Raw genomic sequence first — 17,562 nt, forward strand, 5'->3', positions numbered from 1 at the left:
TGCAAATTAACATGTGATTTAATCTTTTGTATTTGTATAATTTTGCGGTTTTCAGTTAAGATAAGGAATCGTAAAAATCATGCTGTTAAAGGTAGCATGGCCGAGTGGTCTAAGGCGCTAGATTTAGGCTCCAGTCTCTTTGGAGGCGTGGGTTCAAATCCCACTGCTGCCAGTGTAATTTTACTTTGAAACTTTTTAGCTTATATTTATGATTTTGCTAATAGAAAAATTAGCATGTGTTTTATTATTTTGTATTTGTATGAGTCCATGCTTTGCTGTTTTGCAAAAGACAGTAGATAGAATCATTGCTTTTTCCTTTTTGCTTAGAGACCTATCCATTTTCCACATTGAAGAAGTTAAAATGTAGGAAAATTCACTAAACTTACTCTAAGGAAGCTTTTTTCATGTAGTATATTAAGGTAGCATGGCCGAGCGGTCTAAGGCGCTGGATTAAGGCTCCAGTCTCTTCAGAGGCGTGGGTTCAAATCCCACTGCTGCCAGTAGGTCTTCAGAACATTTTGATCTAATTCAAATGATTTTGTATTTGCATGAGTGTGTGGGTTTCTGTTTAGGAAAAGACAGTTGATAGAATCATTGTTTTTTCCTATTGTTTAGAGACTTAACCATTTTACAACAGACCTGTAGGTTTAAATCCCACTGCTGCCAGTAGTAAGAGTTCCTTAAAACCTTTTTATCTTATACATACGCTAACATACAAAATTAACATATGCTTTAATCCCACTGCTGCCAGTATTATGCGGTCTTGAAATGTTTTTGTACTTATTCTTATGATTTTGCTAACATGCAAATTAACATGTGATTTAATCTTTTGTATTTGTATAATTTAGTGGTTTTCAGTTAAGATAAGGAATCTTAAAAATCATGCTGCTAAAGGTAGCATGGCCGAGCGGTCTAAGGCGCTGGATTAAGGCTCCAGTCTCTTCAGAGGCGTTGGTTCAAATCCCACTGCTGCCAGTAGGTCTTCAGAACCTTTTGATCTAATTCTTATGATTTTGTATTTGCATGAGTGTGTGGATTTCTGTTTAGGAAAAGACAGTTGATAGAATCATTGGTTTTTCCTATTGTTTAGAGACTTAACCATTTTACAACAGACCTGTAGGTTCAAATCCCACTGCTGCCAGTAGTAAGAGTTCCTTAAAACCTTTTTATCTTATTCTTATAACTATGCTAACATACAAAATTAGCATATGCTTTAATCCCACTGCTGCCAGTATTATGCGGTCTTGAAATGTTTTTGTACTTATTCTTGTGATTTTGCTAACATGCAAATTAGCATGTGATCTAATCTTCTTTTGTATTTGTATGATTTTTCGGTTTTCGGTTAAGATAAAGACCGTTGATAGAATCATTGGTTTTTCCTAATGTTTAGAGACATGCCCTTTTTCCAACATGCACTAATTTTAAATGTTGTCAAATGTACTTCACTTACTCTAAGGAAGCCTACTTAATCATGCTGAGTATGACTCAGCAGTATGAGTTCTTGAAAATCTTTTGATCTTATTCTTATAATTATGAAAACAGACAAAATTTGCATGTGCTTTCATCCCACTGCTGCCAGTATGATATGTGCTTGAAAATTGTTTTGAACTTACTCTTATGATTTTACTAACATACAAACTTACATGTGTTTTAATCTTCTTTTGTATTTGCTTAAGTGTTTTCTTTCTGGTTAAGATAAAAACAGTTGATAGAATTATTGTTTTTTTCCTAATATTTAGAGACATGTCTGTCATGATATGTACTTTTGCCCTGTCCTGTATTTGAATAATATGCCATTTGATGTATGTAACTGTTCTCTGGTTTCTATTAGCTGTAATTTATGTATTTTCTTGTGCTGGGAGTTCACCTGTAACAATACGTCTCCTTCCCCCAATATTTGCAGCCCTAAGCTATAATGTAATTAAGGTTTGTCAACACCACTAGTGAAGAATAGCCATTCTTTCTCACAGCAGGTGGCTAGTCATATGTACATACTAGATAGACTAAGAGGAGCCGACCAGTCTAGAATCTTCAGGTGGACCCAACCATTGAATAGAAGGTGTGACCCCTACCCCCCTTCATGGGCGGATCCCAGGAGCTCAGACAATCCATTCTTATTTTTGAGATCAGATGTGAGTTGATCCTTAAAGGGGAAGGAGTGGGGATTCTTAGCTGAGGCAAGACCCCACGTCCATCTGTGACTGCGGAAGCGAACGGGATGAGACTTGAGCTGAGGACATATCTCGTCGTTCGTGAGATTGTTTTGGGATCCCTTGGACTCATGTGGACTATTGCTTTGTTAGCTGGCACAAGGATTATCTGGAGGTGCCCCCGAATCTGTTCTGTTGGACTCGTGGAAGGACTATTGTTTCGTTTATCGGGTGCGCGATTACTGGAAAGCACCTCCAGATCTGTTTATTTACTTGGGCTTATTGTGGACTTCTGGTGGACTTGAAGGACATTATGGATATTTGATGTTGTATGCTCCCTGCTTTAATAAATCTCATTGGATCATCCCTCGGCCTGTTGTCCCTTCCTGCTCTGCTGTACACCCCGTCACAAACTGGTTGGCAGCAGTGGGATCAGAGCAGAAGGAATGGAGGACAAAGGCCCATCAACATTGGGAACCAGCACCGCAGAGTACAAGAGCTGGACTGCGATGAACCTACAAACAAAGGCCCATGAAGTAGGAGTCCGTTTTAAAGGACTCTCCAAGGAGCAGCTAATTGAGGCTTTGGAAGGAGTTCGCCTGCAAGATGACACTGAGGAAGGATCCTCACAGCAAATGGAGGAAAGACTGCAGCCGGAGGTAAATACCCAAAAAAGTCAGTGGGTTGTGTGGTACGAGGAGGAGTTGGCATTTCTGGGAGAAGAGGCCACCATAGACGATAAGAGGAAGGCCATTCACAGAGCTCAGGAGATGGCATTGCTGGAGCAGATCGCTTTGGAAGCAGCTAGAAGCTCCAGACAGACTGTAACCTCAGCACCCACCATGAGGGAACTCCCCAGAGTGTCCCACAAAGACTTTAAGCCCTTTAATGAGGCTGCAGGCGACATTGAGGGCTTCTTCCAGGACTTTGAGTATCAGTGTTGATTAATGGAAGTACCGGAAAGGGAGCGAGTTCGACATCTTGTGGGGTTCTTAGAGGGTGGAGCTGCTGAAGTCTATAGAGCTATGGACCCTCGGGGGAACTGTGAGTATGCGGCGATTAAACAGACTATTCTAGAACATTATGCTATGTTAAACCTTGTTATCTTATTCTTATAATTATGCTAACATACAAAATTAGCATATGCTTTAATCCCACTGCTGCCAGTATTATGCGGTCTTGAAATGTTTTTGTACTTATTCTTATGATTTTGCTAACATGCAAATTAACATGTGATTTAATCTTTTGTATTTGTATAATTTTGCGGTTTTCAGTTAAGATAAGGAATCGTAAAAATCATGCTGTTAAAGGTAGCATGGCCGAGTGGTCTAAGGCGCTGGACTTAGGCTCCAGTCTCTTTGGAGGCGTGGGTTCAAATCCCACTGCTGCCAGTGTATTTCTACTTTGAAACTTTTTAGCTTATATTTATGATTTTGCTAATAGAAAAATTAGCATGTGTTTTATTATTTTGTATTTGTATGAGTCCATGCTTTGCTGTTTTGCAAAAGACAGTAGATAGAATCATTGCTTTTTCCTTTTTGCTTAGAGACCTATCCATTTTCCACCTTGAAGAAGTTAAAATGTAGGAAAATTCACTAAACTTACTCTAAGGAAGCTTTTTTCATGTAGTATGGTAGCATGGCCGAGCGGTCTAAGGCGCTGGATTAAGGCTCCAGTCTCTTCAGAGGCGTGGGTTCAAATCCCACTGCTGACAGTAGGTCTTTAGAACATTTTGATCTAATTCAAATGATTTTGTATTTGCATGAGTGTGTGGGTTTCTGTTTAGGAAAAGACAGTTGATAGAATCATTGTTTTTTCCTATTGTTTAGAGACTTAACCATTTTACAACAGACCTGTAGGTTTAAATCCCACTGCTGCCAGTAGTAAGAGTTGCTTAAAACCTTTTTATCTTATTCTTATAATACGCTAATATACAAAATTAGCATATGCTTTAATCCCACTGCTGCCAGTATTATGCGGTCTTGAAATGTTTTTGTACTTATTCTTATGATTTTGCTAACATGCAAATTAACATGTGATTTAATCTTTTGTATTTGTATAATTTTGTGGTTTTCAGTTAAGATAAGGAATCTTAAAAGTCATGCTGCTAAAGGTAGCATGGCCGAGCGGTCTAAGGCGCTGGATTAAGGCTCCAGTCTCTTCAGAGGTGTGGGTTCAAATCCCACTGCTGCCGGTAGGTCTTCAGAACCTTTTGATCTAATTCTTATGATTTTGTATTTGCATGAGTGTGTGGATTTCTGTTTAGGAAAAGACAGTTGATAGAATCGTTGGTTTTTCCTATTGTTTAGAGACTTAACCATTTTACAACAGACCTGTAGGTTCAAATCCCACTGCTGCCAGTAGTAAGAGTTCCTTAAAACCTTTTTATCTTATTCTTATAACTATGCTAACATACAAAATTAGCATATGCTTTAATCCCACTGCTGCCAGTATTATGAGGTCTTGAAATGTTTTTGTACTTATTCTTATGATTTTGCTAACATGCAAATTAGCATGTGATCTAATCTTCTTTTGTATTTGTATGATTTTTCGGTTTTCAGTTAAGATAAAGACCGTTGATAGAATCATTGGTTTTTCCTAATGTTTAGAGACATGCCCTTTTTCCAACATGCACTAATTTTAAATGTTGTCAAATGTACTTCACTTACTCTAAGGAAGCCTACTTAATCATGCTGAGTATGACTCAGCAGTATGAGTTCTTGAAAATCTTTTGATCTTATTCTTATAATTATGAAAACAGACAAAATTTGCATGTGCTTTCATCCCACTGCTGCCAGTATGATATGTGCTTGAAAATTGTTTTGAACTTACTCTTATGATTTTACTAACATACAAACTTACATGTGTTTTAATCTTCTTTTGTATTTGCTTAAGTGTTTTCTTTCTGGTTAAGATAAAAACAGTTGATAGAATTATTGTTTTTTTCCTAATATTTAGAGACATGTCTGTCATGATATGTACTTTTGCCCTGTCCTGTATTTGAATAATATGCCATTTGATGTATGTAACTGTTCTCTGGTTTCTATTAGCTGTAATTTATGTATTTTCTTGTGCTGGGAGTTCACCTGTAACAATACGTCTCCTTCCCCCAATACTTGCAGCCCTAAGCTATAATGTAATTAAGGTTTGTCAACACCACTAGTGAAGAATAGCCATTCTTTCTCACAGCAGGTGGCTAGTCATATGTACATACTAAATAGACTAAGAGGAACCGACCAGTCTAGAATCTTCAGGTGGACCCAGCCATTGAATAGAAGGTGTGACCCCTACCCCCCTTCATGGGCGGATCCCAGGAGCTCAGATAATCCATTCTTATTTTTGAGATCAGATGTGAGTTGATCCTTAAAGGGGAAGGAGTGGGGATTCTTAGCTGAGGCAAGACCCCACGTCCATCTGTGACTGCGGAAGCGAACGGGATGAGACTTGAGCTGAGGACATATCTCGTCGTTCGTGAGATTGTTTTGGCATCCCTTGGACTCATGTGGACTATTGCTTTGTTAGCTGGCACAAGGATTATCGGGAGGTGCCCCCAAATCTGTTCTGTTGGACTCGTGGAAGGACTATTGTTTCGTTTATCGGGTGCGGGATTACTGGAAAGCACCTCCAGATCTGTTTATTTACTTGGGCTTATTGTGGACTTCTGGTGGACTTGAAGGACATTATGGATATTTGATGTTGTATGCTCCCTGCTTTAATAAATCTCATTGGATCATCCCTCGGCCCGTTGTCCCTTCCTGCTCTGCTGTACACCCCGTCACAAACTGGTTGGCAGCAGTGGGATCAGAGCAGAAGGAATGGAGGACAAAGGCCCATCAACATTGGGAACCAGCACCGCAGAGTACAAGAGCTGGACTGCGATGAACCTACAAACAAACGCCCATGAAGTAGGAGTCCGTTTTAAAGGACTCTCCAAGGAGCAGCTAATTGAGGCTTTGGAAGGAGTTCGCCTGCAAGATGACACTGAGGAAGGATCCTCACAGCAAATGGAGGAAAGACTGCAGCCGGAGGTAAATACCCAAAAAAGTCAGTGGGTTGTGTGGTACGAGGAGGAGTTGGCATTTCTGGGAGAAGAGGCCACCATAGACGATAAGAGGAAGGCCATTCACAGAGCTCAGGAGATGGCATTGCTGGAGCAGATCGCTTTGGAAGCAGCTAGAAGCTCCAGACAGACTGTAACCTCAGCACCCACCATGAGGGAACTCCCCAGAGTGTCCCACAAAGACTTTAAGCCCTTTAATGAGGCTGCAGGCGACATTGAGGGCTTCTTCCAGGACTTTGAGCATCAGTGTTGATTAATGGAAGTCCCGGAAAGGGAGCGAGTTCGACATCTTGTGGGGTTCTTAGAGGGTGGAGCTGCTGAAGCCTATAGAGCTATGGACCCTCGGGGGAACTGTGAGTATGCGGCGATTAAACAGACTATTCTAGAACATTATGCTATGTTAAACCTTGTTATCTTATTCTTATAATTATGCTAACATACAAAATTAGCATATGCTTTAATCCCACTGCTGCCAGTATTATGCGGTCTTGAAATGTTTTTGTACTTATTCTTATGATTTTGCTAACATGCAAATTGACATGTGATTTAATCTTTTGTATTTGTATAATTTTGCGGTTTTCAGTTAAGATAAGGAATCGTAAAAATCATGCTGTTAAAGGTAGCATGGCCGAGTGGTCTAAGGCGCTGGACTTAAGCTCCAGTCTCTTTGGAGGCGTGGGTTCAAATCCCACTGCTGCCAGTGTATTTCTACTTTGAAACTTTTTAGCTTATATTTATGATTTTGCTAATAGAAAAATTAGCATGTGTTTTATTATTTTGTATTTTTATGAGTCCATGCTTTGCTGTTTTGCAAAAGACAGTAGATAGAATCATTGCTTTTTCCTTTTTGCTTAGAGACCTATCCATTTTCCACCTTGAAGAAGTTAAACTGTAGGAAAATTCACTAAACTTACTCTAAGGAAGCTTTTTTTATGTAGTAAATTAGGGTAGCATGGCTGAGCGGTCTAAGGCGCTGGATTAAGGCTCCAGTCTCTTCAGAGGCGTGGGTTCAAACCCCACTGCTGCCAGTAGGTCTTCAGAACATTTTGATCTAATTCAAATGATTTTGTATTTGCGTGAGTGTGTGGGTTTCTGTTTAGGAAAAGACAGTTGATAGAATCATTGTTTCTTCCTATTGTTTAGAGACTTAACCATTTTACAACAGACCTGTAGGTTTAAATCCCACTGCTGCCAGTAGTAAGAGTTCCTTAAAACCTTTTTATCTTATTCTTATACATATGCTAATATACAAAATTAGCATATGCTTTAATCCCACTGCTGCCAGTATTATGCGGTCTTGAAATGTTTTTGTACTTATTCTTATGATTTTGCTAACATGCAAATTAACATGTGATTTAATCTTTTGTATTTGTATAATTTTGTGGTTTTCAGTTAAGATAAGGAATCTTAAAAATCATGCTGCTAAAGGTAGCATGGCCGAGCGGTCTAAGGGGCTGGATTAAGGCTCCAGTCTCTTCAGAGGCGTGGGTTCAAATCCTACTGCTGCCAGTAGGTCTTCAGAACCTTTTGATCTAATTCTTATGATTTTGTATTTGCATGAGTGTGTGGATTTCTGTTTAGGAAAAGACAGTTGATAGAATCATTGGTTTTACCTATTGTTTAGAGACTTAACCATTTTACAACAGACCTGTAGGTTCAAATCCCACTGCTGCCAGTAGTAAGAGTTCCTTAAAACCTTTTTATCTTATTCTTATAACTATGCTAACATACAAAATTAGTATATGCTTTAATCCCACTGCTGCCAGTATTATGAGGTCTTGAAATGTTTTTGTACTTATTCTTATGATTTTGCTAACATGAAAATTAGCATGTGATCTAATCTTCTTTTGTATTTGTATGATTTTTCGGTTTTCGGTTAAGATAAAGACCGTTCATAGAATCATTGGTTTTTCCTAATGTTTAGAGACATGCCCTTTTTCCAACATGCACTAATTTTAAATGTTGTCAAATGTACTTCACTTACTCTAAGGAAGCCTACTTAATCATGCTGAGTATGACTCAGCAGTATGAGTTCTTGAAAATCTTTTGATCTTATTCTCATAATTATGAAAACAGACAAAATTTGCATGTGCTTTCATCCCACTGCTGCCAGTATGATAAGTGCTTGAAAATTGTTTTGAACGTACTCTTATGATTTTACTAACATACAAACTTACATGTGTTTTAATCTTCTTTTGTATTTGCTTAAGTGTTTTCTTTCTGGTTAAGATAAAAACAGTTGATAGAATTATTGTTTTTTTCCTAATATTTAGAGACATGTCTGTCATGATATGTACTTTTGCCCTGTCCTGTATTTGAATAATATGCCATTTGATGTATGTAACTTTTCTCTGGTTTCTATTAGCTGTAATTTATGTATTTTCTTGTGCTGGGAGTTCACCTGTAACAATACGTCTCCTTCCCCCAATACTTGCAGCCCTAAGCTATAATGTAATTAAGGTTTGTCAACACCACTAGTGAAGAATAGCCATTCCTTCTCACAGCAGGTGGCTAGTCATATGTACATACTAGATAGACTAAGAGGAGCCGACCAGTCTAGAATCTTCAGGTGGACCCAACCATTGAATAGAAGGTGTGACCCCCACCCCCCTTCATGGGCGGATCCCAGGAGCTCAGACAATCCATTCTTATTTTTGAGATCAGATGTGAGTTGATCCTTAAAGGGGAAGGAGTGGGGATTCTTAGCTGAGGCAAGACCCCACGTCCATCTGTGACTGCGGAAGCGAACGGGATGAGACTTGAGCTGAGGACATATCTCGTCGTTCGTGAGATTGTTTTGGCATCCCTTGGACTCATGTGGACTATTGCTTTGTTAGCTGGCACAAGGATTATCGGGAGGTGCCCCCGAATCTGTTCTGTTGGACTCGTGGAAGGACTATTGTTTCGTTTATCGGGTGCGGGATTACTGGAAAGCACCTCCAGATCTGTTTATTTACTTGGGCTTATTGTGGACTTCTGGTGGACTTGAAGGACATTATGGATATTTGATGTTGTATGCTCCCTGCTTTAATAAATCTCATTGGATCATCCCTCGGCCCGTTGTCCCTTCCTGCTCTGCTGTACACCCCGTCACAAACTGGTTGGCAGCAGTGGGATCAGAGCAGAAGGAATGGAGGACAAAGGCCCATCAACATTGGGAACCAGCACCGCAGAGTACAAGAGCTGGACTGCGATGAACCTACAAACAAACGCCCATGAAGTAGGAGTCCGTTTTAAAGGACTCTCCAAGGAGCAGCTAATTGAGGCTTTGGAAGGAGTTCGCCTGCAAGATGACACTGAGGAAGGATCCTCACAGCAAATGGAGGAAAGACTGCAGCCGGAGGTAAATACCCAAAAAAGTCAGTGGGTTGTGTGGTACGAGGAGGAGTTGGCATTTCTGGGACAAGAGGCCACCATAGACGATAAGAGGAAGGCCATTCACAGAGCTCAGGAGATGGCATTGCTGGAGCAGATCGCTTTGGAAGCAGCTAGAAGCTCCAGACAGACTGTAACCTCAGCACCCACCATGAGGGAACTCCCCAGAGTGTCCCACAAAGACTTTAAGCCCTTTAATGAGGCTGCAGGCGACATTGAGGGCTTCTTCCAGGACTTTGAGCATCAGTATTGATTAATGGAAGTCCTGGAAAGGGAGCGAGTTCGACATCTTGTGGGGTTCTTAGAGGGTGGAGCTGCTGAAGCCTATAGAGCTATGGACCCTCGGGGGAACTGTGAGTATGCGGCGATTAAACAGACTATTCTAGAACATTATGCTATGTTAAACCTTGTTATCTTATTCTTATAATTATGCTAACATACAAAATTAGCATATGCTTTAATCCCACTGCTGCCAGTATTATGCGGTCTTGAAATGTTTTTGTACTTATTCTTATGATTTTGCTAACATGCAAATTAACATGTGATTTAATCTTTTGTATTTGTATAATTTTGCGGTTTTCAGTTAAGATAAGGAATCGTAAAAATCATGCTGTTAAAGGTAGCATGGCCGAGTGGTCTAAGGCGCTGGATTTAGGCTCCAGTCTCTTTGGAGGCGTGGGTTCAAATCCCACTGCTGCCAGTGTAATTTTACTTTGAAACTTTTTAGCTTATATTTATGATTTTGCTAATAGAAAAATTAGCATGTGTTTTATTATTTTGTATTTGTATGAGTCCATGCTTTGCTGTTTTGCAAAAGACAGTAGATAGAATCATTGCTTTTTCCTTTTTGCTTAGAGACCTATCCATTTTCCACCTTGAAGAAGTTAAAATGTAGGAAAATTCACTAAACTTACTCTAAGGAAGCTTTTTTCATGTAGTATATTAAGGTAGCATGGCCGAGCGGTCTAAGGCGCTGGATTAAGGCTCCAGTCTCTTCAGAGGCGTGGGTTCAAATCCCACTGCTGCCAGTAGGTCTTCAGAACATTTTGATCTAATTCTTTGTATTTGCATGAGTGTGTGGGTTTCTGTTTAGGAAAAGACAGTTGATAGAATCATTGTTTTTTCCTATTGTTTAGAGACTTAACCATTTTACAACAGACCTGTAGGTTTAAATCCCACTGCTGCCAGTAGTAAGAGTTCCTTAAAACCTTTTTATCTTATTCTTATACATACGCTAACATACAAAATTAACATATGCTTTAATCCCACTGCTGCCAGTATTATGCGGTCTTGAAATGTTTTTGTACTTATTCTTATGATTTTGCTAACATGCAAATTAACATGTGATTTAATCTTTTGTATTTGTATAATTTAGTGGTTTTCAGTTAAGATAAGGAATCTTAAAAATCATGCTGCTAAAGGTAGCATGGCCGAGCGGTCTAAGGCGCTGGATTAAGGCTCCAGTCTCTTCAGAGGCGTTGGTTCAAATCCCACTGCTGCCAGTAGGTCTTCAGAACCTTTTGATCTAATTCTTATGATTTTGTATTTGCATGAGTGTGTGGATTTCTGTTTAGGAAAAGACAGTTGATAGATTCATTGGTTTTTCCTATTGTTTAGAGACTTAACCATTTTACAACAGACCTGTAGGTTCAAATCCCACTGCTGCCAGTAGTAAGAGTTCCTTAAAACCTTTTTATCTTATTCTTATAACTATGCTAACATACAAAATTAGCATATGCTTTAATCCCACTGCTGCCAGTATTATGAGGTCTTGAAATGTTTTTGTACTTATTCTTATGATTTTGCTAACATGCAAATTAGCATGTGATCTAATCTTCTTTTGTATTTGTATGATTTTTCGGTTTTCAGTTAAGATAAAGACCGTTGATAGAATCATTGGTTTTTCCTAATGTTTAGAGACATGCCCTTTTTCCAACATTCACTAATTTTAAATGTTGTCAAATGTACTTCACTTACTCTAAGGAAGCCTACTTAATCATGCTGAGTATGACTCAGCAGTATGAGTTCTTGAAAATCTTTTGATCTTATTCTTATAATTATGAAAACAGACAAAATTTGCATGTGCTTTCATCCCACTGCTGCCAGTATGATATGTGCTTGAAAATTGTTTTGAACTTACTCTTATGATTTTACTAACATACAAACTTACATGTGTTTTAATCTTCTTTTGTATTTGCTTAAGTGTTTTCTTTCTGGTTAAGATAAAAACAGTTGATAGAATTATTGTTTTTTTCCTAATATTTAGAGACATGTCTGTCATGATATGTACTTTTGCCCTGTCCTGTATTTGAATAATATGCCATTTGATGTATGTAACTGTTCTCTGGTTTCTATTAGCTGTAATTTATGTATTTTCTTGTGCTGGGAGTTCACCTGTAACAATATGTCTCCTTCCCCCAATACTTGCAGCCCTAAGCTATAATGTAATTAAGGTTTGTCAACACCACTAGTGAAGAATAGCCATTCTTTCTCACAGCAGGTGGCTAGTCATATGTACATACTTGATAGACTAAGAGGAGCCGACCAGTCTAGAATCTTCAGGTGGACCCAACCATTGAATAGAAGGTGTGACCCCTACCCCCCTTCATGGGCGGATCCCAGGAGCTCAGATAATCCATTCTTATTTTTGAGATCAGATGTGAGTTGATCCTTAAAGGGGAAGGAGTGGGGATTCTTAGCTGAGGCAAGACCCCACGTCCATCTGTGACTGCGGAAGCGTACGGGATGAGACTTGAGCTGAGGACATATCTCGTCGTTCGTGAGATTGTTTTGGGATCCCTTGGACTCATGTGGACCATTGCTTTGTTAGCTGGCACAAGGATTATCTGGAGGTGCCCCCGAATCTGTTCTGTTGGACTCGTGGAAGGACTATTGTTTCGTTTATCGGGTGCGGGATTACTGGAAAGCACCTCCAGATCTGTTTATTTCCTTGGGCTTATTGTGGACTTCTGGTGGACTTGAAGGACATTATGGATATTTGATGTTGTATGCTCCCTGCTTTAATAAATCTCATTGGATCATCCCTCGGCCTGTTGTCCCTTCCTGCTCTGCTGTACACCCCGTCACAAACTGGTTGGCAGCAGTGGGATCAGAGCAGAAGGAATGGAGGACAAAGGCCCATCAACATTGGGAACCAGCACCGCAGAGTACAAGAGCTGGACTGCGATGAACCTACAAACAAAGGCCCATGAAGTAGGAGTCCGTTTTAAAGGACTCTCCAAGGAGCAGCTAATTGAGGCTTTGGAAGGAGTTCGCCTGCAAGATGACACTGAGGAAGGATCCTCACAGCAAATGGAGGAAAGACTGCAGCCGGAGGTAAATACCCAAAAAAGTCAGTGGGTTGTGTGGTACGAGGAGGAGTTGGCATTTCTGGGAGAAGAGGCCACCATAGACGATAAGAGGAAGGCCATTCACAGAGCTCAGGAGATGGCATTGCTGGAGCAGATCGCTTTGGAAGCAGCTAGAAGCTCCAGACAGACTGTAACCTCACCACCCACCATGAGGGAACTCCCCAGAGTGTCCCACAAAGACTTTAAGCCCTTTAATGAGGCTGCAGGCGACATTGAGGGCTTCTTCCAGGACTTTGAGCATCAGTGTTGATTAATGGAAGTCCCGGAAAGGGAGCGAGTTCGACATCTTGTGGGGTTCTTAGAGGGTGGAGCTGCTGAAGCCTATAGAGCTATGGACCCTCAGGGGAACTGTGAGTATGCGGCGATTAAACAGACTATTCTAGGACATTATGCTATGTTAAACCTTGTTATCTTATTCTTATAATTATGCTAACATACAAAATTAGCATATGCTTTAATCCCACTGCTGCCAGTATTATGCGGTCTTGAAATGTTTTTGTACTTATTCTTATGATTTTGCTAACATGCAAATTAACGTGATTTAATCTTTTGTATTTGTATAATTTTGCGGTTTTCAGTTAAGATAAGGAATCGTAAAAATCATGCTGTTAAAGGTAGCATGGCCGAGTGGTCTAAGGCGCTGGAATTAGGCTCCAGTCTCTTTGGAGGCGTGGGTTCAAATCCCACTGCTGCCAGTGTATTTCTACTTTGAAACTTTTTAGCTTATATTTATGATTTTGCTAATAGAAAAATTAGCATGTGTTTTATTATTTTGTATTTGTATGAGTCCATGCTTTGCTGTTTTGCAAAAGACAGTAGATAGAATCATTGCTTTTTCCTTTTTGCTTAGAGACCTTTCCATTTTCCACCTTGAAGAAGTTAAACTGTAGGAAAATTCACTAAACTTACTCTAAGAAAGCTTTTTTCATATAGTATATTAAGGTAGCATGGCCGAGCGGTCTAAGGCGCTGGATTAAGGCTCCAGTCTCTTTAGAGGCGTGGGTTCAAATCCCACTGCTGCACTTCAGAACATTTTGATCTAATTCAAATGATTTTGTATTTGCATGAGTGTGTGGATTTCTGTTTAGGAAAAGACAGTTGATAGAATCATTGGTTTTTCCTATTGTTTAGAGACTTAACCATTTTACAACAGACCTGTAGGTTCAAATCCCACTGCTGCCAGTAGTAAGAGTTCCTTAAAACCTTTTTATCTTATTCTTATAACTATGCTAACATACAAAATTAGCATATGCTTTAATCCCACTGCTGCCAGTATTATGCGGTCTTGAAATGTTTTTGTACTTATTCTTGTGATTTTGCTAACATGCAAATTAGCATGTGATCTAATCTTCTTTTGTATTTGTATGATTTTTCGGTTTTCGGTTAAGATAAAGACCGTTGATAGAATCATTGGTTTTTCCTAATGTTTAGAGACATGCCCTTTTTCCAACATGCACTAATTTTAAATGTTGTCAAATGTACTTCACTTACTCTAAGGAAGCCTACTTAATCATGCTGAGTATGACTCAGCAGTATGAGTTCTTGAAAATCTTTTGATCTTATTCTTATAATTATGAAAACAGACAAAATTTGCATGTGCTTTCATCCCACTGCTGCCAGTATGATATGTGCTTGAAAATTGTTTTGAACTTACTCTTATGATTTTACTAACATACAAACTTACATGTGTTTTAATCTTCTTTTGTATTTGCTTAAGTGTTTTCTTTCTGGTTAAGATAAAAACAGTTGATAGAATTATTGTTTTTTTCCTAATATTTAGAGACATGTCTGTCATGATATGTACTTTTGCCCTGTCCTGTATTTGAATAATATGCCATTTGATGTATGTAACTGTTCTCTGGTTTCTATTAGCTGTAATTTATGTATTTTCTTGTGCTGGGAGTTCACCTGTAACAATACGTCTCCTTCCCCCAATATTTGCAGCCCTAAGCTATAATGTAATTAAGGTTTGTCAACACCACTAGTGAAGAATAGCCATTCTTTCTCACAGCAGGTGGCTAGTCATATGTACATACTAGATAGACTAAGAGGAGCCGACCAGTCTAGAATCTTCAGGTGGACCCAACCATTGAATAGAAGGTGTGACCCCTACCCCCCTTCATGGGCGGATCCCAGGAGCTCAGACAATCCATTCTTATTTTTGAGATCAGATGTGAGTTGATCCTTAAAGGGGAAGGAGTGGGGATTCTTAGCTGAGGCAAGACCCCACGTCCATCTGTGACTGCGGAAGCGAACGGGATGAGACTTGAGCTGAGGACATATCTCGTCGTTCGTGAGATTGTTTTGGGATCCCTTGGACTCATGTGGACTATTGCTTTGTTAGCTGGCACAAGGATTATCTGGAGGTGCCCCCGAATCTGTTCTGTTGGACTCGTGGAAGGACTATTGTTTCGTTTATCGGGTGCGCGATTACTGGAAAGCACCTCCAGATCTGTTTATTTACTTGGGCTTATTGTGGACTTCTGGTGGACTTGAAGGACATTATGGATATTTGATGTTGTATGCTCCCTGCTTTAATAAATCTCATTGGATCATCCCTCGGCCTGTTGTCCCTTCCTGCTCTGCTGTACACCCCGTCACAAACTGGTTGGCAGCAGTGGGATCAGAGCAGAAGGAATGGAGGACAAAGGCCCATCAACATTGGGAACCAGCACCGCAGAGTACAAGAGCTGGACTGCGATGAACCTACAAACAAAGGCCCATGAAGTAGGAGTCCGTTTTAAAGGACTCTCCAAGGAGCAGCTAATTGAGGCTTTGGAAGGAGTTCGCCTGCAAGATGACACTGAGGAAGGATCCTCACAGCAAATGGAGGAAAGACTGCAGCCGGAGGTAAATACCCAAAAAAGTCAGTGGGTTGTGTGGTACGAGGAGGAGTTGGCATTTCTGGGAGAAGAGGCCACCATAGACGATAAGAGGAAGGCCATTCACAGAGCTCAGGAGATGGCATTGCTGGAGCAGATCGCTTTGGAAGCAGCTAGAAGCTCCAGACAGACTGTAACCTCAGCACCCACCATGAGGGAACTCCCCAGAGTGTCCCACAAAGACTTTAAGCCCTTTAATGAGGCTGCAGGCGACATTGAGGGCTTCTTCCAGGACTTTGAGCATCAGTGTTGATTAATGGAAGTCCCGGAAAGGGAGCGAGTTCGACATCTTGTGGGGTTCTTAGAGGGTGGAGCTGCTGAAGTCTATAGAGCTATGGACCCTCGGGGGAACTGTGAGTATGCGGCGATTAAACAGACTATTCTAGAACATTATGCTATGTTAAACCTTGTTATCTTATTCTTATAATTATGCTAACATACAAAATTAGCATATGCTTTAATCCCACTGCTGCCAGTATTATGCGGTCTTGAAATGTTTTTGTACTTATTCTTATGATTTTGCTAACATGCAAATTAACATGTGATTTAATCTTTTGTATTTGTATAATTTTGCGGTTTTCAGTTAAGATAAGGAATCGTAAAAATCATGCTGTTAAAGGTAGCATGGCCGAGTGGTCTAAGGCGCTGGACTTAGGCTCCAGTCTCTTTGGAGGCGTGGGTTCAAATCCCACTGCTGCCAGTGTATTTCTACTTTGAAACTTTTTAGCTTATATTTATGATTTTGCTAATAGAAAAATTAGCATGTGTTTTATTATTTTGTATTTGTATGAGTCCATGCTTTGCTGTTTTGCAAAAGACAGTAGATAGAATCATTGCTTTTTCCTTTTTGCTTAGAGACCTATCCATTTTCCACCTTGAAGAAGTTAAAATGTAGGAAAATTCACTAAACTTACTCTAAGGAAGCTTTTTTCATGTAGCATATTAAGGTAGCATGGCCGAGCGGTCTAAGGCGCTGGATTAAGGCTCCAGTCTCTTCAGAGGCGTGGGTTCAAATCCCACTGCTGACAGTAGGTCTTTAGAACATTTTGATCTAATTCAAATGATTTTGTATTTGCATGAGTGTGTGGGTTTCTGTTTAGGAAAAGACAGTTGATAGAATCATTGTTTTTTCCTATTGTTTAGAGACTTAACCATTTTACAACAGACCTGTAGGTTTAAATCCCACTGCTGCCAGTAGTAAGAGTTCCTTAAAACCTTTTTATCTTATTCTTATACATACGCTAATATACAAAATTAGCATATGCTTTAATCCCACTGCTGCCAGTATTATGCGGTCTTGAAATGTTTTTGTACTTATTCTTATGATTTTGCTAACATGCAAATTAACATGTGATTTAATCTTTTGTATTTGTATAATTTTGTGGTTTTCAGTTAAGATAAGGAATCTTAAAAGTCATGCTGCTAAAGGTAGCATGGCCGAGCGGTCTAAGGCGCTGGATTAAGGCTCCAGTCTCTTCAGAGGTGTGGGTTCAAATCCCACTGATGCCGGTAGGTCTTCAGAACCTTTTGATCTAATTCTTATGATTTTGTATTTGCATGAGTGTGTGGATTTCTGTTTAGGAAAAGACAGTTGATAGAATCGTTGGTTTTTCCTATTGTTTAGAGACTTAACCATTTTACAACAGACCTGTAGGTTCAAATCCCACTGCTGCCAGTAGTAAGAGTTCCTTAAAACCTTTTTATCTTATTCTTATAACTATGCT

The 17,562-nt window shown here is 39.8% G+C and overlaps 8 non-coding genes across 8 annotated transcripts; all 8 read left to right on the plus strand.

Moving 5' to 3' along the window:
- Positions 1 to 90: 90 nt before the first annotated feature.
- Positions 91 to 172, plus strand: TRNAL-UAG (transfer RNA leucine (anticodon UAG)). Its single transcript has one exon. It is a non-coding gene; the product is annotated as a tRNA-Leu (tRNA).
- A 246-nt stretch (positions 173 to 418) lies between these two features.
- On the plus strand, positions 419 to 500 carry TRNAL-AAG (transfer RNA leucine (anticodon AAG)). The gene has a single exon. It is a non-coding gene; the product is annotated as a tRNA-Leu (tRNA).
- Positions 501 to 3,459: 2,959 nt separating this feature from the next.
- On the plus strand, positions 3,460 to 3,541 carry TRNAL-UAG (transfer RNA leucine (anticodon UAG)). The gene has a single exon. It is a non-coding gene; the product is annotated as a tRNA-Leu (tRNA).
- A 3,287-nt stretch (positions 3,542 to 6,828) lies between these two features.
- Positions 6,829 to 6,910, plus strand: TRNAL-UAA (transfer RNA leucine (anticodon UAA)). Its single transcript has one exon. It is a non-coding gene; the product is annotated as a tRNA-Leu (tRNA).
- Positions 6,911 to 10,203: 3,293 nt separating this feature from the next.
- TRNAL-UAG (transfer RNA leucine (anticodon UAG)) lies at positions 10,204 to 10,285 on the plus strand. Its single transcript has one exon. It is a non-coding gene; the product is annotated as a tRNA-Leu (tRNA).
- Positions 10,286 to 10,531: 246 nt separating this feature from the next.
- Positions 10,532 to 10,613, plus strand: TRNAL-AAG (transfer RNA leucine (anticodon AAG)). Its single transcript has one exon. It is a non-coding gene; the product is annotated as a tRNA-Leu (tRNA).
- A 2,956-nt stretch (positions 10,614 to 13,569) lies between these two features.
- On the plus strand, positions 13,570 to 13,651 carry TRNAL-UAG (transfer RNA leucine (anticodon UAG)). Its single transcript has one exon. It is a non-coding gene; the product is annotated as a tRNA-Leu (tRNA).
- Positions 13,652 to 16,456: 2,805 nt separating this feature from the next.
- On the plus strand, positions 16,457 to 16,538 carry TRNAL-UAG (transfer RNA leucine (anticodon UAG)). The gene has a single exon. It is a non-coding gene; the product is annotated as a tRNA-Leu (tRNA).
- The last annotated feature ends 1,024 nt before the right edge of the window (positions 16,539 to 17,562 follow it).

The sequence above is a fragment of the Ranitomeya imitator genome, chromosome 4 (assembly GCF_032444005.1).
Source record: "Ranitomeya imitator isolate aRanImi1 chromosome 4, aRanImi1.pri, whole genome shotgun sequence".
Classification (NCBI taxonomy): Eukaryota; Metazoa; Chordata; class Amphibia; order Anura; family Dendrobatidae; genus Ranitomeya; species Ranitomeya imitator.